The 23,815-nt window shown below is 37.4% G+C and overlaps 1 long non-coding RNA gene across 3 annotated transcripts in view; it reads right to left on the bottom strand.

Annotated features, from left to right (window-relative positions):
* The window catches only part of LOC114484463 (uncharacterized), a 574,102-nt gene that overhangs the window by 467,467 nt on the left and 82,820 nt on the right, over positions 1-23,815 (bottom strand). For all 3 annotated transcript variants that reach the window (XR_008616008.1, XR_003677375.1, XR_003677376.2), the window contains exon 2: positions 21,841-21,955. This is a non-coding gene — a long non-coding RNA (uncharacterized lncRNA). The remainder of the gene's footprint in view (positions 1-21,840; positions 21,956-23,815) is intronic.

The following is a 23,815-nucleotide window of genomic DNA, read 5'->3' as shown; positions in this document are numbered from 1 at the left end:
AGCTGGATATGGGGATGGGAATGTCTAAACAGAGCATAGAACGCATGAAACATGAGGGTGGGTAGACCAGAGAAATCAGATTTCAAAGAGCACCCAGAGCCAAGTTGTTCAGCATGGCTGTGAGTTTGATTTTACCACAAAAGTACACACAGAGAATAAGATCACTTTCTCCCAGAGAGAAGTCTGAGGATTGAAATTTCATGGTGCCAGAATGGTGCTGTGTGAGTGATGTTACATATATTGAAACACAGTGCCCTGGTTATAAATTGCATTCCTCACTCCGTAAGCCAGGAGATCATCTGTCTTCTCATCAAAGAAATCTACCACAGAATTGTTAAAAGCTAGCCTTTCTTTAAAATCTCAACTCTTGCCCACATCTCCACTACGTGCAAATATAGCATTTATTTGCTGGGGATTCTCTTTTTATAATGCCACTATGATACTGAATTCTTCAATGAGCATTTCTGTAATATATCCGTATATCAATATATGTGTGCTATTCCATAATTATATAAAACTCAAAGTGAAATTGCTACATTAAGTACTTGCATAGGTAACTGTACATATAGGTTGCTGAGATGTCTGTATGCAACACAGTAAAAAAACGATTTTGTGATCTGTATGGGTCTCTGTCTCCCAAACCACAAGGTTTCACGCATGCTATCCTCTTACAGGGCTGAAGGATGGTGGTAAGGTTTCTCTTTCTCCATATACACCAGCACCTTTAAACTAAGGAACCTGAATCATCTCATTAACTCAACACCCTTTTCATCATGTTAACTATCTTTTTAGACACCATGTGGCTTCCTGTGGTTTCTCAGGAGCCGCTCTAATCACCTGATTTACGACCGTCCTTTCAATTAGGAATTCAAGACAAGTTTTGCTAGCTTTCTGCATAATTTGGTCTTGATAACGAACAATAAGTTTGAGGATGACTAATAAAAAGTAAAAGCACTCTTAAATAAGCCATGAAAACAAATATGGACTTACGTTTCTACTTTGATACTTGATTGTTAAAATAACAAACCTTGTTAAACTTGTATAGCAAGTATTGATCAACCACTTTCAATATACTTTTCTCCAAAGTCATGCAGAGCATTGATTTGTTTAATTTGGATGTCAACACATACAAATAAGACAATCAGCTGTTCAACGGGGATTACAGATCATATTAATCTGCCTATGGATTTTAGCAGCTGTTGTGTTAATACAATTGAGATAAAGAACCAAATGTTTCAAAATTACGTGTGGGTAACAAGCACAGTTCCAACCATTCTTTGAGGCAAAAATGGGTTTTATATAATATGGTATGGGATATATGTAGCTGCAGGTGAGTAACTAAAAGACTGAAAAATTATAACTCTAAAGTTTCTCTTTGACCATTCCCTAACCCTGTGTATGTGGTTCTTTTTGGCACAGGAATTGGAAATTTAATGAAAGAAAGACCATCACAGATGAAAGCATAAGTAACAGTTATGTTTGTGCTTTTGGAGTCTTACTGAAACATACAAAATTCACTGAAATTAGAAGAGCTGATTTGTCTAGCCACAAAGAGTTCATCTAGTCTTCCTACTGAAGAACCAGTCTCAAAGTGGCTGTTGATGGGATGGATATTATAGTTAAAGAAACATAAAAATTATTTTCAAATACACAGACAAAAGGATATGCATGTAGCAGTCTCTTCAGTCACATCTCCATGCACACATACACAAATGGCTCTATTAACATGAGTGCACTTTGGTACTTCTGTCAGGATAGTGTACAGAAAGTAAAACTTGAAATTAACATCTTCTGAATCTTGTATGTAAGGCACAATTGGTCCCAGAGGGGTAAAAGTCTGATAGCCGACTGACAACTCAGACTGAGCCATCTACACGAGCAATATGCAAAGCCCCCTCTGAAAAGGATCTCTCTCATCCCCTGCCTTCTACATCTCTCAAATTTGATTCTCTACACATCTTTTAAAATTTTTAATTGGAGTATAGTTGATTTACAATGTTGTGTTAGTGTCTGCTGTACGGCAAAGTGATTCAGTTATACATGTACATATATCCACTTTTTTAGGTTCTTTTCCCATGTAAGTCATTACAGAGTATTGAGGAGTTCCCTGTGCTGTACCGTAGATCCTTATTAGTTATCTATTTTATATATAGTAGTGTGTGTATGTCAATCCCAATCTCTCAATTTATCCCTCCCCCCACCTCATCCCCGCTTTCCCCCCTGGTAACCATAACTTTGTTTCTACACCTGTGACTATTTCTGTTTTGTAAGTAAGTTCATTTGTACCATTTTTCAGATTCCACAGAGAAGCCATATCATATGATATTCATGTTTCTCTGTCTGACTTACTTCACTCAGTATGACAATCTCTAGGGTCCCTCCACGTTGGTGCAAATGGCATGTTTTGTTCTTTATCTTAAGGGGCTTCCATATTGAAGACAGAGATTACTCTTCTAATACAAAATTTAGATTTAAGTTGGAAAAATAGTATCTTTATTTATTCTACTAATGCTACTATGTAACAGTCTGATTTGGGGGGATAAAAAATATGTAAGAGATTATTTCTTCCCTAAAGGATCTGAGTTTTCCTCTATGTTACACATTCTATGTTCCATGAAAGAGTGATTTTATTACTAGTTGCAAAGATAAATATATTTTTAAAAAATACTGCCTATACCTTTGTTTTAGGGGCCTAGACTATCAACTCTAAAACTACTTCCCTGTGTATTCTGAGATGAAGCAAATAAGTAAATATATTGTTGACATTGGGAACAGGGTTCCTCAAAGTCAGAAAAACAAAGTTAAAAATAGGGATATGGGGAATTCCATAATGAACTTTATTGCATTCAAATGGAATTAGAGACAATGGTATGAAGTCATAGTTTTCAGTATTTATCTAGTAATAAATATAGTCTGTCTACACATATAAATACACAGTTAAGTGCCTGTTTCTGTGTATGAATAGGCATATCTATTTGCTAGATTTGTCAGCCTTTTAAATGGCTTACAAGCAATTACACCAGGTAGAAATTATCTACCCCAGAGCCCAGATCTTGGTTTCTAAATTCAATTCTCCACCAAAAGAACCTTGGGGAAACGACCAGTTTCAGTGAGGATGAGGAAATACAAGATGATCTTAGAAAATACTGTGCCAAACAGTAAAGTACTCCAAAAGTAATGGACACACGTCCAAAGGGTACAGAACACAAACTGAATGTGTTACCACTGACCAAGTCCGAGAGAGCGCATTAAAAAAATAAGAGTAAAGGATTATACCACGTTGGTTAAAAGAAGGACCTGTGATTCTACACATAATTAATGAATTAACTAGTTAATAGGTGAGGGGCTGCCATTTGCAGTCAAGGGGTGGAAGCCTCTTCCTTATACAGGAAGAATAATAAGATAATCACTTTGCAATCATGCTAATAATCAAAGCAAGAATCACCAATGAATAATAAAAACTGCAGAGGGAATTTGAGCAAAAGGTTATGTTCAATCACCTCACAATTTACTTACTATTTACAAAGAAAAAATATTAAATTTTCAATAGACAAACCTGACATTCACCACCTTTCCCAACAGTGACGTCACCAGTAATGGAACAAAGCGACCTCATACCTCTTGAAAGGAGGCACCAAAAGAACACAACATCCCTTCTACATAGTCTTGCCAAAAGTGCAATTAAATTGAAAGATTTTCTACAAATAGATGGTCATTACCTGTACTATTTAAAATGGCTGAGGAACTGTTTCTGATTAAAGAAGACAAAAGGGATGTGCAAACATAATGCAAGGAACGATCTGGAACTCTGAAGGACACTATCAGGACAACTGATGAAATCTGTACAAGGTCTGCAGGTCAGCTAATCGTATGGTATCCATGGTGTCTTCCTGATCTGATGAGTATATAATGGTTATGGAAGAGAATATCCTTGTTTTTAGGAACTCTGAAGTATGTAAGGGCAACAGTTCTGCAACAAATTCTACAATGCCTCTCCCAGAATAAAAAATAACACTAATATAAATTGTGTTAGAGAGAGAAAAAAAGATAGGCCGAAGATAAATGGCACCATTTCAAGAGTCAAAGAGGATGTACGAATTTCTGCTTTTCTCTAAGCCTGAAATATTGTGTCCAAATCAGAATGTAAATGAAAGTAATGCCAGCTACTGTATGGAGTCTCTTGGAGACTTCAAAAGAACATTGTAATATTGAAGGATTTGCAAATATTTTTAAATTTCTCTTTAGCTATTATTTCTGAAACATCTGATGAATAAGCTACATGCATTCACCCAATTGTGGCCAGAAATCTCTGCATTATGGTGCATTGTGAATTTGTCAGTATTTGCACAGCTGAGAAAACAAGTCATCATCATTTATTTCCATTCCAAACTATATCTATATGTACGCTTCAGGAAAATCCTAGAAAATAGTATGCCAATCAGGGTTCAGACCTCCTATCTTGTTTCTGGCCAGGTTACTCTCCTAAAACCATTTAACCATGCTTAGAAGTGCTGTATGTTAATACCCAGTAAGTGTGAAGACGTAGGGAAACAAACACATTCTAAATACCAGTAAGAGCATGTAAGTTACTGCAACCAATCTGGAGGGAAATATCAGAATATATAAGAAAATAAGAAATTTATCCTAAGGAAATTTAACTGCACAAAAAAATGTATAAAAGGATAGTCAACACTGTACTCTTTATACAGCAAAACTATTGAGAGCAACTTAATTGTCCCTTATTAGAGGGCTAATCTAGGAGGAGAGGACATACATGCTATGCAAGGCTGTAGAGAGTTAGGAGTCTGAGAACTCAGGTCAGTCAGCCTGAACACAAGTCCTGGCTTTTCTCCTACTAACTGGAGAACATTGGTCAGATCACTTACTCCACTCTCAGCCTCAGTTCTCCCCTCACAGGATTATTGAGATAAGAGAGATAATGCACACACTTCACAGCGTTTCTGTGGGAGATGGGTACATAAGGCATTGAGCAAAGTCCCTGGCACATACTGGATATGAAGTGAAATACAGCCGTTGTTTTATTATTAATTTATACTCACACAATAGAACACTCAGCAACTATTACATTTCATGGTGACTAACTACACACTCCTATGTACATTAATTTTTATACTATTTAAATGTATTGTTATAGTGAAAAAAAAGGTTTTCTAATAGCATTAGAGTCTGATTCTTTCCGTGTGTATATCTCTATAGAAATATCTTCTGGGCTACAATCTAAATATTGACACACGATATTCATGTTTTTCTTTAACTATTCTTTTCTTTTTGAGTGAACACGTAACTAATTTCATAATCAGGAAAAAAAGGTACGTCTTTTATACAAAAAAAACCTGTCAACCTAATACTTAATCCCTCCCTTCGTGTTAATCTCATTTCTAATTTTTATTGCTCAGAGAAACAAGAGGATACATACATCCCATCGCTACACCTGCTATGGGTAAGGCCACAGCACTTGAGAATATCCTTCAATCACACACCTTGCCGGCTTCTCTCATTCTGGCCAACTACTTGATTTGTTTTAAGGCAGGCCCTGAATTTTAAATTAATCTTTTTAAAAATCTCCATTTGACCATTTGAACTTTGCATGACAGGATTTTAGTATATTGATAATGCTTGCACTTAGGGATTTTTATTAAATACGTGCTGGATTTGTCCATACCAGGATGGGAACAATTTTGACTCAAACAAGAAAATGAGGCATCACAGCTTAAATCCAAAAAAAGTAATGTGGTTTTTAATGCAAATTGTGTTTTATGTAAGAACCATTAAGCAGAAAACTATATACTATATATAAGATGCCATTAATAAGATGCAACATTGTGTCCTCCAAAACCAAGTGGTTTCTTCTCACGTTTATTGTGATATGCATCATAACTCCACAGATGACAAATGTGAAAAAAAACTACCCAGTTTCAGAAAAATGAATCACCAAATTTCCATAGAGACTGTTTCTTTAACGTTGTATTATGGAAGTTACTGCATCAAAGCCTATGACATACATTAAGATGAGGTTTTTTTCTTGTTTAAATTATCGGCTATCAACACAGTTTGTATAAAATTGAATCAGTGTATATAACCAAAGGGGTTAAATCTCTAAGCCAAGAATATTCCATTGAGCACCATCCATAATTAAAACATGAATGGCTAATAAAAAGTTGAAGCAGTGTGTGTGGTTTTTTTCCTCCTCTCAGTTCAGGGCTACAAAAACAATCTCGGCACAAATACTTTTTCTTCCCCATCCAGCATAAATCAACGTTTAATGGCGAGTCAATAACCTTATTATGAAAATTGATCTAAATCAATAGTATATAGACAGTGGTTAATGATGCCAGGCAGCTTTTTCAAATGCATTTACCGACAGCATCACATCCCTCTGGTCATGTGTTATTGGGAACACATCTTGAAAAGCACACAGTGATACAAAGAACACATGCAGATGCCTAGTGCTGAGACTAAATTTAATCACCTCCTGCTTGTGACCGTTTGGCAGCTTTGGGAAAGTTCTCCCCTGAACCAACTCTCTGAAGCTGAGCTATTAAAGCGCTAATTAAAGAAAGTGCGTGGAAAACATGAACACTAGGAGTCTGGGGTAATTGGCTACAAAAAAGACAAAGCTGAAACACATCACTTTGTCTGCTTCTCCTGATTAGACTGTAATTCGAATACCAATATTTCCCTGCACGCCAAGGTGCTCTGGGAGAGGTGTCTGCCTCTCTCTCTGTTGAACGGATGGCTCTTGTGTGAAAAGGGGAAAAATAGCAATTTTGTTTTATATTTAATCCTCTCACACCCTCGGGATCAACAGGGAAGTCCACAAAACCTTTCCTGTGCATCCTGATACGATTTATTAAATATGAGGTGGAAAATTTTTAAAATATCTAACGAAACAAAGAAGTAATTCTGTGCAATAGAAATTGCTCAGCAATCCCATCAGAGAGCAACAGTAATTACATTTGAAGTGCTTATACGCTGCCTGCAAAACCACTTCAAAACATAATGCACCTATTTCTCATCTACTTTTAGCTTTCTTCTTTCTTCACAAATGAGACACTAGAATGGGCACAGAGTAAAGAGGGAGAAGAAACTGGGGGAGGGATGTGTTTACAAGAGTTTTGAACCACCTACCGTATTCTAGACAATTCTCTGAGCTCTATACCTGTGCCCCTTTATTGAATGCAATCAATTGCCCAGTGAATTTGGTATCATTCCCTTCTTGACTGATGAAGAATTTGACAGAACTTATGACTCTACCTAGGATGTCCTGTGAAATAACCAGCGAATTCCAACTTTAATTTTGAGGAAAGTGAAGAATGGAGAGGAAGTATTTTTGTTAAAGACACATACCAGTCAATCCTGGACCCAGAATTTGAGCCCAGACCCTTATTATTGTAGAGTTGATATCGTATGCTATATAATAACCATAACTATTAGAAGTCACAAAGGCAATAGTTTTAAATTATTTGATCATTAAATTTGTGCATTAATACCTATACAATTTAAGGAAATATGACACCATTAAATAATACAAATTCTATTCTATTCTATTCTTTAGTCTGCTTCCCCATCACAATATATTTCAGTCACTACAAAAGCAGCCCAAAGCCCATGTTCCAAGGATGTTAACATAGTTATGTCTTCATTTAGGACATATCTGTTCAACAAATTCAGTCCCATTACCTTTTCAAGACTGGTACGTTCATGTGCCAGACTTTGGAGAAAAACTGAAAGTAAGTGAATATTCAAAGCTGACAACTAGCTCTGAATTTAGCTTATTTACCAGAATTCATTGTCTTTGAGATAATTTCTTAGTTTGAGGTTGCAATGAAAGATGCATTCTGGAAAGCCAGGTTTTCAAGGTAGCACACAGGATTTGGAAGAGAGCGTGCTACTCTGCAAACATCTCTGAAGAATCATTTAACTTTTAGAGAAAAATCCTGGAGGAGAGATTGAGCAGTCATGCAGTCAGACCCATTGCAGAGAAAGGGCCACAGGAACAGGCTTGCAGTGCCGGGGCAGCTGAAAAGGAAATTTACGGGGAGAGAGAGACAGGATTTTTGTCTTACTAGCTGTGCTTTCCTCGCCTCCTCCACTCACCTCTGTCTAGCTCCTCTTTGACATAACCAATAAAGTCTCCATTTGTCTCTATCAGTGAACTATTTTTGAGAACTTGAAAGAGATCTTGAGAAAACACAAGTGAATGTGATCCATCCAGAGAAGGAAAGTACCATGATAATGTTAAGTCTCCAGCATTTCACAGACGTCAGAGCCGGGAGATAGATAGAATGTTTAGTTACTTGAGAACATACAATCAGCAGACGACAGTCAGAGCTTCAAGTGACAAGGGGTCAGAACATAATTACATAAATAGAAGCCCAGATATCTGGAAAAAATTTCAATATACAAACGAAAAATAGGCAGGCAAGCAATAGGGACAGCCTTACAGGAGACCTGCCATGACCATCTCAAGTTCAGCATAATACAGGTCCTCTCTGCTTGTCTGCACATATGTTTTAAAAGTAATGGCTGCATCTGTGCATTTTTAACTCACATTTCAAAGTGAGAGCTTCTCTCTCTGTCCTGGACTTTATACGGTACTTTAAATCTTAGTCCAAACAATCCACAGATAGATCTTTATGAAAACCACTCATTCAGAGGCAGACACCCCCTCCTGGTGTCCCACGGAAGGCCACATATGCCTCCTTCATACCTCTTACACATTGCACTAAACTTGCTGCAGTGTGGCTAGAGGAAGTTAGTTTGCAGGAAAGCGGGAGGTCCCCCAGGCCAAGAAAAGAGAATAAGGTTTCCCTGGTAGACTTTCCCTAGAAAAATGCTGCCAGGGAGACAGAAGTCGGTGTTAATGGGGCAGTGAGTGACAGGGTATATCAGAACTGAGATGTAGTTGACATCCTTGCCCCACCCCCAGGATACTGTAAAATCCTTGAAGACAAGGGCATATGTTTTTGTGTTTTCACACTTAGTACAACGCCAAGTTGGTGGTATGCACTTGATGTGTTTTCGTACGTTGATAAATGAATTAATCAGTGAAAGAACAAGTGAACATCCAGCCCATGTTAGTACAACATGAGGGATCTGACAGAGCTTTGAATTTGTTTAAATAGATGACGCATAACAGTTCACAAGAAAACAGAAAGATCTATTCAAAAAGAGCACATTGTGGCTGCGGCGAGGGGCCTGGCTGTTGCCAAAAAGACGTTGGCTGAGGCTGGAAAAGCAAACGGCAGCTGCATGGAGTCAGTCTGTGCCCAATAGACTTTCCCCTGAAAAACGGTGGCAAGGAAGCAGAATCCCACAGTGAGGAATGGGGCGCACAGGACGTGAGACATTAAACTGAAACGTGTGAGGATGTTGGGCGAACCAGGCCGTCCAGATGGCACGAGATATAAACGTGCAAAACAACGTGTCAGTGAAAGAGCACAAAACAAGTTGCATCTGACAAGAAGAGGCAGCAGATGAATTCGGATGCTCTAAACTGCCTGCTTTATCATCTTCAAAGGATCGGGGGCCCTGCCGCACTGGTCCCAAGAATGACATCATTACACTTAGTTTCTTACTATTTACATCACACGTGGTATCACATGCATCATTAAACAATGTATCAGGCTTGTAATCCTTTAACATTTATTTAGACCGTTGTGCTTTTCAAGTACTTTCCTGTAAATGACTGGGAACAATATGCTCGGTGAGAAGGGCAAACAGACAGCTGGGGAAATTGAGTCCCAGTGTGTTAAATGACCCCCAGGCTCACTAAGCAATATATGCGCCAGAGTCTCCAAGTAGCATTGCAATGTCCTTCTCCAGCACTTTTCCACAATATTGGAGCTATTTCTTCAAGGCAGGATACAGGCAGTTGGAGAAGAGAAACAGACTCAGTCATTAACACACTTCTCTTGAAGCCAGAATATGATACAGTTTAACCAAATGCTATTATAACTGAGTAATGCATTAACATGTAACACAAATATTTTACCGATAAGAGTACCCAGGTTTTAAAGAATCATTAAGAAGCATATTTGAAAGTGATTTTACAGAATAAACTACTCAAAATTATGAAAATAGGTTCATTACAAAGAGAGGCAAAGGTTAACCAACACTGACTAATATCAACCACTCAGCATCAAACTGAATTGCCTCTTGGGTAACAGCAACATCCTGGAAGTTAATCCTTCTCTATTCTGAAACTTAAATCTATTATTGGCTTACTTATGCTGCCTAATAAGTTACCCTCTGTGGGTTAGGGGTTCAGGCAACACTTAGCTGGATCCTCTCAAGGTCACAACCACAGTGTTGATTGGGCTGTCTTCTCATCTGGCGGCTCAGTTGAGGAGGGGTCCACTTCCCCATTTACTCAGGTCATTGGCAGACTTCATGGCTTTGCAGCTATGGGACTAAGGGCTGTAGATTCTTGCTGCCTGTCAGCTGGAGGTTGTACTATAGGCACCCTGCAGTTCCTACAGGCCATTCACAGCTCCTTGACACACAGACAGGTACAATAGTTCCTCGGGCCAATAAGGAAACTCCTGCTGCTTGGAGCCTTTCAATTCTGGAAAACTCAGCCCATCTTTTAAGGTTTGTAGCTGATTAAGTCAGGCTCACCCAGGATAATCTCCTTTCTCAATCACCCCAACATCTATCAATTTGGGATCTTGATTACATCTGTCAAGGGCCTTCACCTTTGCCATGGGAGTGGCATTCGTTACTTTGGCTCTATTATTTTGGCTAGAAGTAAGTTATTGGTTCCACTTACACTAGGATGGATCCCTGTAATTCTCAATCCCTAGTATTCATGTCTTATCTAATCCCTTTCCCTTGAGTGTATGTTCAACACAGTAGGTGTCAGACCTGTGTGACCAGGAGGAGAGAATCCAAGGGAGGTGTGATTATGAGCCAACTAAACCGTGTTTACTAAGATACTTTGGAATACTTCCCTAAGTAGAAATAATAGCATCTTTAAATTAGTTGCTCTCAAGATGTTCTGTTACTGTTTTGTTGCTATTGCTTTTTATGCATCTATGCAGAACCTTCAGCAGCACTGTTCTACCCCTTGGTCCCTCCGAGGTTGATCCAGCTTGCTTCCGAAATCCTTAAAGTTGTAAATATGCAAACATGAAAAACATTATTTTTTAAGGAAAAGTAAGAATACAATTTTTGAGATGAAATGAGTCAAATTTAAGTGAAGAACAACATGCATAAGGCCACAAGGTCATCTTTATTAGCTTAAGGGAATCGGTCTGAGTAGAAGCATTAATTAGTTGTTTGTGCCATAAAAGAGAAGCTCATAAGAGAGTTATTCCAACGTAGGGTTTACTCTGCATGTGCACGTGCGTCTGTTTATCTTGAAACGATAACCTGAAACACTAGAGATAATTGGGCAAAATATGTCATCATAAATTTTGTATACATCTCTAAGTTTTAAAGCTGAAAAACTTACTAGAAGTGGAAAACGAAGAAAAAAAGCATAGGAGCAATGAAAGTGAAAATAAAATGCCGTAAAATGGTGCTACTGCATATATAGCACTCTTATGCCTGAATAATTCCTATGTAACAAAATATGAGTATCTTGCTTTTTAAATGCCAAATGCATATATTTTCAAAATCCTAACAAATATGTAGTTAGGAAAAAATCTGTGTAAAAACAAATATAGGACATATACTCTAATTATAAAAATGAAGCATCATTTCTTATAGTTTTCAGATTTAAGCACAACCATTATGTTTCATGTATTTATTAGTAAACATTCAGAAAGAAATTCTTTATTTTCACCTACTTCTCAGCACTGAAAAATGAATCTAACATGGATTAATTATTATTTCAGTTGAGGGGTGTATGGGAGGAAAATAATGACTACGTCTTGTTATTTGCCAGGGTATTCGATATTATATAGCATAAGGCATTTCCTCTCTCACTGCTTAAATAAGCTTGTCCCAGAAAACCCAGTAACTATTACTCAACACTATCTACAAAATGAAGTTTTTACTTCCTTTTTCTACTTTTTAACTTTCCTCTAGATTATGGTAAGAAAGGACGATCTACTTCTAAGTCTTGTTTTCTGCCTAGAACTTCAGTACCACAAGAGATGGTGTTTTACTCCAATCTGTCTTACTCTAATCCTAACTTACCGCTTCTGGCATCACCTGTTGTTATGAGAAAATCTGGAGAAGTGGAGAATAGTTGGGAATCTTCAGAAACATAGGTAGAGGTGCTCTAAAGAACCACATAGAAGCACATCTTGAATAGATGGAATACTGTGTGATACCTTTATTCCTTGCTATAGAGGAAGCACTGAAGACTGTATCTCGTGAAGGGAATTCCTGCTACATAGCCTTTAGTGACACATCATCAAAAACCATGATTTGTCTTTTATTCCTAGAGACAACACTAGGATTTCCCTACCTATCAGTGACCGAGTACCCTTCCTGGATTTCACTAGTCCAATGTCCCTATTTAAGGGACCCGATTCAAACTCCCATGAGAAATTTCTGACCAAGAAACCTTTAGAATGTTTGTTTTGTATCATCTCAGATAAACACTGAGGAATAAGGGAATCCTGTTCTCATCTATTTTGATATATACTGTACACACTCAAGTATTCTTTAAACAGCAGGCATATAAATCACTCTCCTAAATGGTATTTGGTCCAAGAAAGATTTTTTTCATTATTAATAAAAGCTGAATTGTACTCCAGATTCATGATATTAACTGCAGCAATATCTTGTTCTCTGTCAATTGTAAGTTTTGGTACAGTGAATTTAAGACATCACTGAACTTTTACAAGTTTCTCAAATGCCTGGCATTCATTCATTATACTTCCCAGGAGAGGAAAAAGAGGCATAGAAAGTCAATTATGTCAGTTATGTTAATGTCGATTATGTTAATGACTTTAAAAACAATATACTAAATGTGAATGTTATATGACTTGTTAATACACTGAGTCAGAAATTGGAAGTATCTGAGATTCATGTTAAATATAATCCAAAATTGAAAGATATAAATGTTCCTTAAGATGCTCATGGTTCATCATCTAAAAGATTTTAATATTTAAACTCAAATGAAACTCTGAATGAAAATGAAAATAAAAATTATGGATGAATCCATCCATCCAAAATGTCTTTTACTTTCCCCAGAGAACTTCTGGAAGGGCTTTTGATTCAAGTGAATGTCAGAGTCATTGTTGGTAGTACAAGTTCATCTCTCAAGGTCACTGCTTTGCCAATTTTGCTCAGCCAAAAGGCCTTTGAACAACTATTGTTTCTATTCAAAGCATGTTCACAGAAGTATTGGATTTGATTTTTTTCTAAGGTATTTCAAACTGGTACAAATTCAGTACAGTCACATTTTTTTCCCTCTCTCAAAACATGGGTTATAACAGCTAAGTTGATGGGACATATTTTTTAGATAACAGAAAATGAGAAAATATTTTTTTTAAGTATGACTTTCTAACATTTATTTCTACATGTCCATTTATTTATGTACTGAGGAATAACAAAAAAATACAACTAATTGCACGTAGTCATCATTAGAATTTGCATTTAAAGTGGTTTCATATACTAAAACTCCAAGGCTATCCAGTTAAATAACAATTTATATTGAAAATAACAAAAGGATTTATATTTGTCATCTTTTGTGTGTGCTTAAATGACTTTCAGGTTTTAATTAAAAACTTCCTTTATAGAGATCTATGATAGTGCTATAATTTAGCTCACTAAGGTAATTTGAGAAGAGAAAAATTCTTACTAAATTAATTTTAACGCTATTTCCATTGGTGCCTTTATTTACAACCTCTTGAGCTCAGAATTCAGAAGTTATGTTTTTCTAAGTAAAGTAGAATTGGACAGAGATATAAACCACCAGTTTTGTTTTTCTTCACAAGACTTACCTTCCAGAAGTGAATAGAACTGTATTTATCGAGGGAAACAAAAAGGTGATCCTGACTTACTAAATATCGAAACCCTTGTTTTTATAGCATTTACCTAAACTTTGAAATTTAATTCGTCAGCACCATAGCAGATTCCCCAGAAAAACCTGTAAGTCATAAATTATAGGACTCAATAAATGTCTAACACTATTCTTTTTGGTACAAATCATTTGCAAATCATTAAAATATCACTTAACTTTACAAATGTGTTCCAGTGAAGCAGCCTCACTTGAGATCTGATAATTAACATAGAAATTATATATAAGTCAAAAGTACCTAACTCCCTAGTGAAACATGGTGCTTGTGCTAACAGTACATAAGTAGAATTTATATATATTTGATAAATAAATATATATAAACATCTAGGTGATATTTTGTGTGTTTCAAAAATATAGGACGTAAAAGTCTCAAGGGACTTAACATTTTTGAGTTCTTGGGTTTTAATTATAAGGTTTTATGCTTTGGGTAATGAAGTAGACAGACATCTATTTCATTACAGGGAACAATTTGAGTACCCACTTCTAAGACTACATAGATCAGTTTTTCTAGAGAGATGATTTTCCAATCAACGTGAAATACAAACAGCTATAATTCAGTTAATGTAACTGAAAGTCAAATGGAATTTAAGATGAAGTTGTATTTTAAAAATACACTTACATATACACATTTCAGTTAGAAGAGAAGGTTAAATTAAGCTACAAACGAAGAAAAGTAGAGTAAGACATAAGACTGTACCAGTAACCAGGGTTAAAAAATATATTTCAAAAAAAATAATGCAGTATTTGGTTAACTGGATGTTTTTGATGTTGGAAGCTCTACGAGTATATAAATTCAAAGGTTTCGCCTACAGATTATGTATAGGGCCCAAGTACATTGTACAGTAGAGAGAGTAGCTGTTTAACGTTCTATTCTGTAATTTTTAGAATTCTTCGTACACAAGCCACATAAACCAAATCTGGCTAACTTGAATAATGGAAAGTATATGTTGGATTTACGTGAAGAATCGAGGGAAAAGCTGAAAGGCCTGACATCAGACAAGACCAGAACCAAAGTCTACAAAGCAGAACTAGAGTTGAGTTCATTCATGCCACCATTAAACTGCCTTGTGCCTTGTGTCATCAGGGCAAGATTCATAACCCAGGAAATAAAGGAAATTCACTTGGGAAGATGAGGAACATAAGCTGCCTGACAAAATCCCCTTCCGTGCCTCCTGATCCCATGACTCAGCTACTTCTCTCTGCTTCCTCTCCCCCACGCACATTGCCACATGACCAGATTCTCCCGGAGTGTGAGAGATTTGAGCCAGTTCTCAGCCCAGCCTTGATGCCTGAGTGGCCCGGCTCCCTCATCCTCTGTTTGCCTGCAACACAGGAGTGTCTGAAACCCAGCCTTTCCAAACAGATAAGGATGAGGCCCCATTGCTCTTTCTAATATGCCTCTGTCTGTTTTTGATCTGGTGTATTTCTTATGTGATCCGTTCCGTTTCTACTTCTTTGACCATTTAAACACACTAGAGTCCACAGGTGCTAATTCAACGACTGGAAACTTGTGGGGTGCTCTGTTTCTGCTGTTTGTTGTTTTGCTGGCACTTGCTCGTGGAAGCTTTCTTCTCAGGTGATTTGAATTAGACTGTGAAAGCGGCTTAGTGTATCTCTGCAGAATTGCTTTTCTCTTGCCACTAGGTGTCCCAGGGTTATTTTAAGCCTAGCACCACACATATTAATATTTTAGCTTGATGCTTTCCTCAACACAGAAATTCAACGACTGGAAACTTGTGGGGTGCTCTGTTTCTGCTGTTTGTGGTTTTGCTGGCACTTGCTCGTGGAAGCTTTCTTCTCAGGTGATTTGAATTAGACCGTGAAAGCGGCTTAGTGTATCTCTGCAGAATTGCTTTTCTCTTGCCACTAGGTGTCCCAGGGTTATTTTAAGCCTAGCACCACACATATTAATATTTTAGCTTGATGCTTTCCTCAACACAGAGAAAATGTATATTTCAACATTAAACTGAAAGCAAGCCTGTTGTTACCAGTTCTTAAGTGTGATTCTATCCTGTTCAGCAGTCAGGTGAAGACAAACAGGATGTCATATTGTCTCTTTGACAGTGAACAGAATTATTTTTAATTGCATTTTTTCACTGAAGTTGTAACCCTTCAATAGGACTAGCTATCTAAAAGAACTTCAATAAAACCTTTATGTTTTGAACAAGTTCAAAATCTTGTCTTGAGCGTCCCCCACACAGTAATGAAAGGAAGCCTCCTTGATACTGAGACTGGCAATGAAGTCACAGAGACCGCTCACCAGCCTTCGACCTCATCTTCATAGCTGGCCCTGAGGAATTTCTCTTGCCTTCTTGCCAGTTCATCTGTATCTTTAATATTTTATATTACCCATCACTTTTTACAATTTGTCTAGATTAAGTTTTTCCATGATAGCATTACAAGGTCTTTCTACTATGAAATGCAATCGAATATATCAGGATGAAAAGAAATGTTCATTAAAATCCTATTCAATTCTTTATAGCATCGTACAGTAATTTTGTTTTTTAAACTGTTTTTAAACAAACGCATAGCATGGGCTTTTAAAGCCTTTTTAGTTTTGAGCTGCAGTAATGAAATACTCACATGGCAGTGAAAATTATAGAAAAATTAAATTTGTTACAGACACTGAAAACACATGAAAAATATTACTGACATTCTTGGCAAATGAACACATGAAGAAAAGAGTCTTGATTTAATGTGGATGTGGGTATAAGCTATGCAAATAAAACTTTCAAAGAGTTTCTAAAGAATATTTGAAAAACAAATTATTATCCAAAGCTAAAGAATACTATTTAATAAAGGTACTGCTACTAAATGCTATTTATAGCCAAAAGGATAGAAAAGAAATGATAGAATGATAAAGAGTGGAAAAGCACAATAGGCCAAATACGTCAATCTGTGAAAGAACCTGGAGCAAGTAACTAAATCATTTTGATAATCAGATTCCTTAACTATCATAATCCCACAGTCATAAATGCAAGGGCAATATGTTACATATTTTCCAAAGATAGTAAAGAGAAAAAGCTCACAACCTAGACTTAACAATGAGGTAAAGAGAAGCAGTTCCACCGGAGTCAGTGACATAATCAGTGCATAGAAACATCAGATTACTTACCATGCAAATAGTATTTCAAGTACTGAACAACACTTGACTCTGTATTAATTTATAACTGCTATTTGTAATAATTTAGCATTATTTATTTTAAAGGAATGTAAGTCAATTTATTCTTCACTTATATATATAATAGTTATGCCTAACATTTTTCTCAAATCCCAATACTTTACATCATCTCAAACTTCCCAAAAAGTGTAATGAGAATTGAATTCTGCTTCACCGGTTGCTTTGGCCATAGCATTTTACCTCAAACAAATAGCCCTAGACTAAGCACATCTCCCTCCTAACCCTTCTTAAAAATCAGACCCCCAACAAGGCTAACTGTTTCCAAGTAATTTAACTGTGTCCAAGAACACACCTATTTCCAACATCCAACAATACAAAGTTCACAATGCTTACATATCTGGTAATATTTGACTGGATTCCAAAGAATAAAGAAAATATGATCCATAGTGGGTAGGGAAATCACTCAATCACAGCAGAGAATGACACAGATGTCAGAATTAATAAGTAAGGACATTAAAGCAGTAACTGTATTTTAAACAGTTGACAAATTAAGTACAGACATAAAAAAATATAGAAATACCCAAAGAGGACTTCTAGAGATGAAAACTATAATATGTGAAATGAAAAACAACTGGATGAGGTTGATGGCAAATTGTGCTTGTAGAAGAAAAGACTACTGAACTTGAAGACACAACAATATGAACTATCCAGTGTCGCCAAGGCGCATCATCCTTGTGAGCAAGTCACTTCTATATAAATAAACAACCTAACAAATCTCTGGCTTTTAAATTTTTGGAAGAACCTATCCTTGGGGATAGGTGCCCATCCCTTTTAGGACCCATTAAAGGGATGGAGGTCAAGGACAACACAGGTCCCTGGGCACCTGAGATAGCCAGGCTGTGGGAAGCTGAGTGGGATACTTGCTCAGACCGCGACTCTTCTCGTCTACTGTGAAAAGCTTTCCCAGCTCCTGCTGTCAGTGGATTTTCGTTACTCTCGTCAATCTCTCAGACTTTACACCTCAGCTCCTAATGCTGGCCAGATCTCTTGCCTTGTTCTATCACCAGGCACCCACACTCCTGACACCGGCCCCCTCTTTTAGACATACTTTAATAGATTCCTCTAGCTCCATAAACTCAGGTGGTCATCCTGTCACTTACCCTGGTCCAGGGGACATGTATGTCAGGCCTCCAAGAAAAGGACTGGATGATGGTCATTCTTAAGATGATTTTTGCGCTGAAGTAGCAAACCGAAGCAGTATCAAAATGACTGCTCTGACTAGTGTGTGTCTTTCATTCAGGATATTAGTGATAGAGAGAAAGTCAGTCACAAAATACTAGCTTTTAAAATAATTTGGTCAAAGTTGCTCTTAATCACATAATAAACTGAGCAAGGCTCTCAAAGATGACTTTTCTTATCTAACGTCTTACGCTGCCATGAAAATGACCCAAATTCCAAGCTATAGCTAGATGCTTTACCAAATGTTCTTCATAATCTGTGTTAAGTATGTCAAATCATATGTTAATAATAAAATAATGATAAATTAACACACACACTGGCTGCCCTATACCTTTTCTGTCTATTTTAATATGAACTGCCCCTAATTACATCTTAGAGAATGATAACAGGACAAAACAACTGTCTTTGAGTACACAGAGAGAATAAAAGACTTACTATTCACATGAAACTGTATTGGGGTGTTGTGTAGGTATGTATGACATCACCTGTGAAGTGGATCTCCAAATGTATTCCCTTAAAATTATCCTCGTTCATGGACCCTTTCAAACTCTCCATCTACCCTTTGGAAAATCTCCATGTACCCTCACAACTACAAGTACCAAAGTTTGAAAAATCATTTCTATAAAATTTGTCGGTATTCTAAAATGACAATAACCAGTATACAAAAAAAAAATTTCCAAGCGTAAACAAATTTAATTTAACGGCTTAATACTTTACCAATATTCCTTTTCACCTATTAGACTATTCTAGTCATTCCGGTATCTACACATCTCATGAGTTATCAATATTAGCATCTCATACTCCTAAGTTCAATTATGTCATATGAAATCCTCTGCAACATAATTATTAACAGATCTCCTAAGATGATCTGGGGAGGAAATATTCAAAGCAGCTTGGAGAAGCATAATATGAATCCTTTTTGTGTATGTTCTTTCCAGGTCAAAATCCAGCATGTAAAAATGATATCACATTAATTCTCTTCAAGGTCATGATGAGAACAAAAAAGTTTGTGGAAAAACAGCAACATTTGCATTTCACATGAAGTGTGACCAATGACAGGTGGATCCCTCACATGGCTCATAAGACTAGCAAGGATTGCTGCAGAGTTACTACCCACTTAGATTAAAAAAGAAATATTTACTGAAATGGAATATACAGTGATCCCATATCATGTTGCTAAACCAGGCAAGCATAAGCAAATGAACCCTCCGAACAGAAAAGATGCTTTAACACAGTTAATAGGGTGGTATAATTCCAAAGCAATGTAAAATCATGTTATAGGCTAAGGAAACCTACTGGCCATATTCTCATTCTCGGGATGACAGTATTCATCCTGGCGAAGTAAAACAGCTAGTTAAGGGCACAGCCCCCCCAAAAGATACTCAGCTCTTCAATGTCTAACTCATTGTTCTTTCCACATTGTTTATATATTTTAGAAATTTTATTCTGAGGATAAAATTTAAAACCAAAACAAGAATAAAAGCCTCCCACTCAAGGGCTTTGAGGTAAGATCCTTAGTTGAATCTAAAGGAAAAAAAAAAATCATTAGCCTGAGTTAGAAAAGGATAACCTTCCTCTTCCTGCTAACATTTCTTCGCATTTTGCTTTTGATCATGGCTAACAGACCTCATTTGTACTGTTTCCTTTAATGTTCCTCTGCCTCACCCCATCACTCCTTCAACTAAGGGAGATTTTCGGGTTTTAAAATCAAGCCTTAAGCTAGCGAGGGCCAAGTAAATTGATAACTAAGCAGGAAGCCTTATTAGCAGACACTGAAAAAGCCCCAAACATTCCAGCAAAGATTTCAGTGTTCATTTCTTCTCCGAGTTACTAAGTTACCTCTACTTTGTGGCCTAAATTGCTCTCTTGCTAGCTGAAGACTCTCCTCATTAGCACGAAGCTATAAACTGTTAACAGAGGAATTATTCTTTCTCTGGAACACCTTGCACAATTTGCTCAATATATTTCTGATTTATACTTCCTGGTTCATTGAAGAAATTATCTATCCAAATAGCACTGGAGAGAAGGTGGAGAATCAGCCATGGCAACATAAAATAGCCAATCATCTATTGAAGAACGGGCTGTATTTCATCATGACAGCTATTTTTACTGATTCCCTTGTTCATCAACTTACACGGGCACAATTATTCCCGAAACAGTTGGAAGACTTGCTGAGATGTTTACAAGGTTTACACAATATTATCAGACTTGACAGATTGTTTTTCTCCTACTGAGCTGTCCAAATATGTTTTTGCATGTATACATTATTCCAAATATTATGAAAATAAGACATATCATGCTGTTTGAAAATATAACATTTTATCCACCCCAAATGCCAAATCCATAAGGAAATATTTTCAATAAAATTGAACATGGTTTTTTCCCAATTTTTTTTTTTGGCAGCTCCTGTCTTAAACATAGTAGAGATGCAATGTTGGTCTCAGTAAATATATAATGTACAAAACAGGGCTTCCCTGGTGGCGCAGCGGTTGCGTGTCCGCCTGCCGATGCAGGGGAACTGGGTTCGCGCCCCGGTCCGGGAGGATCCCACATGCCGCGGAGCGGCTGGGCCCGTGAGCCATGGCCGCTGAGCCTGCGCGTCCGGAGCCTGTGCTCCGCAACGGGAGAGGCCACAGCGGTGAGAGGCCCGCGTACCGCAAAAAAAAAAAAAAAAAAAAAAAAAAAAGATTATAATGTACAAAACAGAATTTGAAAGAATAGATTGAAATTCCCTCCAATATTAATTCGAAGGTTGAAGCTCATCAGATTCTAAAATATTAACAAAAATGTTCTGCTACAGTGAGAGTATCAATTATGCATAAATATACTCTTTAGCTTTGCATTTTTAACAAGGAACAGAAATCTGTCCTGTAAAGCGTACAAAAGGCCTATAAATGCAGCCTCCTGTGGGAGGAGATTACATACCAAGTAGATTGCTTAACCATGCTAGAAATCTGAATGAACATTATCGCAAAATTCTTACTTTTTAGATTCTGTTTTCTATCAGACAATGCTGATGAGGGATGTAAACATAGTGGGAGATGATTCTCCTTGAGAACCATCTTCCTTTCTATGAAAAGTTAGGCACAAAAATTCATGAGACTATTTACATTCTTACGACTTAAACATACATCCTGGTCACGGAAATGTACCCGATATTTTATGGGGAGGTTAAACCCTCCCAATGTCAAGAAGATCACACCAGGATGCCATGTACTAGTCACGAGATTCACCGCTCGACTTGAAACAGCCAGTGGAAGGCAGCTAATAAAACAGCCACACAGGAAGACCAAAAACCATGACCAACATCTCTTCTTCTTTCAAACCCAACAGAGCAAGATTCCAAAGAAATATGTCAAAGGAAATTCACTGTAATTAAAATTAAGTAAACCGTTATAACTTCCACAGTCCTCCATGAATTCCTTTCGCAAAGAAAAAGCGTACTAGACACAAAATAAATCACAGACGTTGTCTAACTTACCACGTCGTGGTGGTTCAGCGGGGGAAACTGAGGCTGAAAGCTGACACTTGTCGCCATGTTGTCATCAACCGAATCTGGTTTAGAAGGTCCAGTTCCTGAGCAAGAAAATTCCCATCTGCAAAAAAAAAAAAAAAAAAAATTCAAACATTTACAATTATTTCTAACATGTATATATATTTCTAATACATATGTACATAGATAATATATACATATGTACGTATATTATATATGTACACACATCAACAATTATTCTACATACAGGGGAAACAATGAAATGTAATAACAATTTTTATAACATATCTTCATGTTTTCTTATAACCTGCTTAATTATAACCTGCTTATAACCTCCAAGTCTTAATTAAATGTATTAAGATTTATCTAGGGAAAGAAATTGTTGTTTTAAATGCACTATTTAGGAATTTTGAAAACACAAGGGTTTTACTAAAATACAAAAATATTAAGATAAATTACATCATTTAATATCGTCTCAATGAGTCAGCCCAGAGCCACTCCCAGGACACTGATCTGGAAAGACTGCAACAAAATTTTACAGAGCGAGTCCTGACTTTGTACAATGGGGAGCCTCTTCTGCGCAGGTCCAATGCTTATGAATCATCCTAACAAGGGAGGAAGGGACCAAGACTCGTCTTCTGCCCCGCTAAGAGAGCTCTCAAGTGGGTAGAGAACACACACATATACTCGCACACACGACAGAAAAACTGGGATGGAGAGAGAGTTACAAGTCAGTCAAGGGGCACATCGTTCCCACATTTAAGAAGTAAACCAAGCCACCAGCCTGTTATTCCGTGTTTCAGAGAGAAGCAAAGTCCAAGGTAATGTGAGCTTTGATCTACTTCAGATTCAAACACTAAGAACTGGACTCAAGTGAAAAACCCTTCCATCCCACCACTAGCAGCACAGGACCAAAAGGGCATCTACAGACCTAGGACAATTCTGAAGGTAGAAGGCCTCCAACTACAACTAAAACAGAGGCTCAACTCACTGAAGTGTGAGCCCAGCTTCTTGGAGAGGAGGACCCAGAAGTGGACACAAAAAGTCGATGACTGAGGATGCTCTAAGCCTATGTTAACTATAAACTAGCTTTTAAAACGAGTTTTCATTTCACTGAGTTCAACTCTATTGTAAACATCATCGTACGCTTATGATTTGAGTTTTTAAATACCTTCCTCTCCTCCCCTTTCTTCCCCATCCCCTCCCTCCCGGTCTATCTAGCCCTACATACCTATCATTTCAGCACAGATTTCGCTGCTTAGAAGGTGCCTAAGGTAAATAAGGGATTCTGGCATGGAACATTTATCTTCTAGATGTCACACCCACGTAGGTATGCCGCTACCATGACATTAGTCATTAGAAGTCTTATTGTTTAAAGCCACAGGGTGTGAATTCTTGAAAAGGGGTGGTGAGGGTCACCCCACATTTGGGGGCACGGGCAGGGGAGGCAGGAGGGGGCAGGGGAGGCAGGAGGGGGCAGGGCCCGCCGCCCTTAGATGCTGCACAGCCAAGACCATGAAGATGCTGCTACCAGCCACTGCCTCTGCCCTATAGGTTGCTTATCCTTGGCCTAGATACAGAATCATCATGATCTACAAGGCAAAGCTTTTTTTCTTTTTAATTTTTTATCGGAGTATAGTTGATTTACAATGTTGTGTTAGTTTCTGTTGTACAGCAGTGAATCAGTTATACACATAGCCACTCTTTTTTTAGATTCTTTTCCTATGTAGGTCATTACAGAGTACTGAGAAGAGTTCCCTGTGCCATACAGTAGGTCTTTATTGGTTATCTGGTTTATACAGAGCAGTGTGTACATGTCAATCCATATTTACATTAGGAATATTGAGTCTCGACAAAGGGTATAAGTATGATGTCATTAATAACACTGAATTATAAACAAGAGACCTCGTTCCACTTCACTGGGCCACTGTCCAGCCTTACGCCCGTGGGCTTATGACTTAAA

The sequence above is a fragment of the Physeter macrocephalus genome, chromosome 19 (assembly GCF_002837175.3).
Source record: "Physeter macrocephalus isolate SW-GA chromosome 19, ASM283717v5, whole genome shotgun sequence".
Taxonomy (NCBI): domain Eukaryota; kingdom Metazoa; phylum Chordata; class Mammalia; order Artiodactyla; family Physeteridae; genus Physeter; species Physeter macrocephalus.
This window is presented reverse-complemented; position numbering and strand designations above follow the sequence as displayed.